Raw genomic sequence first — 960 nt, 5'->3', positions numbered from 1 at the left:
AAGCAACTTCACACATCATCAAAGAATGAGAAACAGGTGAAGCCCTTGCATTGAGTGGGCCTGCATTTGTTCACCATCCCGTTTGTGTTTTTAGGATGTCATTTCCCAAATCTGTTTTCTCAGGGCTATTTTTCTTTCCCAACTCCCAGGGTCACAGTAAATCTGTATCAAATATTACAGGGGCGCTTCCTGATAAACTGAAATCTGGCACTATGGCAGAGGGCTGATCAATGACTCTTTCCATGCATTGCCATGATACTGATACAATAGACCCGAGGCAAAAAGACATGTACATGTAATAGCGGCTGGTCTGTGAAGTTCCATTAATCTACATGTACACTGTACATGTACCGGTACATATTGGAAAATCATTGCTTCTTAATGTACATGTACAGTGTATTGCAGCAGTTTCGGGTTACCAATTATGTACATGTATACATGTACATGTACATGTATGTATACATTTAAGCACCGGTACAATGTACATTTTTCTTTTTCATTTTCCAAGTGCTCATTAAGTTTTTAGAATGAAAGTACCAGTATTTTAAAAGCCTTCCCTAACCCTCTTCAATCCTCCAAAATCCTTCAGGCAGTTTGGAGGATTTTGAAAGATTGAGGATGAATGGCAAAAGTGTATGGCTGATTGTGAAGGATGCCATACGTGAAGGTCGTGGATTAGACCTTGTATTGTTTTCGCTTAATTAAGCACAAATTCAGCCCAATATTTCTTTTGAACCAACCACACAGCTGAAGAATGCCCTTCGCACTGCCTCAACATACTGTAATCACAGGAATTGCCAGAGGAGTTTGAAGGATTGAGGCAGTAGCCACACCTCCAAAAAACATTTTCAAGAAATTTTGAAAGATTTCGGATGATTGAGGCTGAATGCATATTTTTCTTGTAAAAAATCGGAGGATTTTGGAGGATTAAGGATGGTTACTACATGTACAGTGTACATA

Source organism: Acanthaster planci, linkage group LG03 (genome assembly GCF_054643075.1).
Source record: "Acanthaster planci isolate LZ-2023a linkage group LG03, COTS_SCS, whole genome shotgun sequence".
Lineage (NCBI taxonomy): Eukaryota > Metazoa > Echinodermata > Asteroidea > Valvatida > Acanthasteridae > Acanthaster > Acanthaster planci.
Note: the sequence above shows the minus strand (reverse complement) of the source record.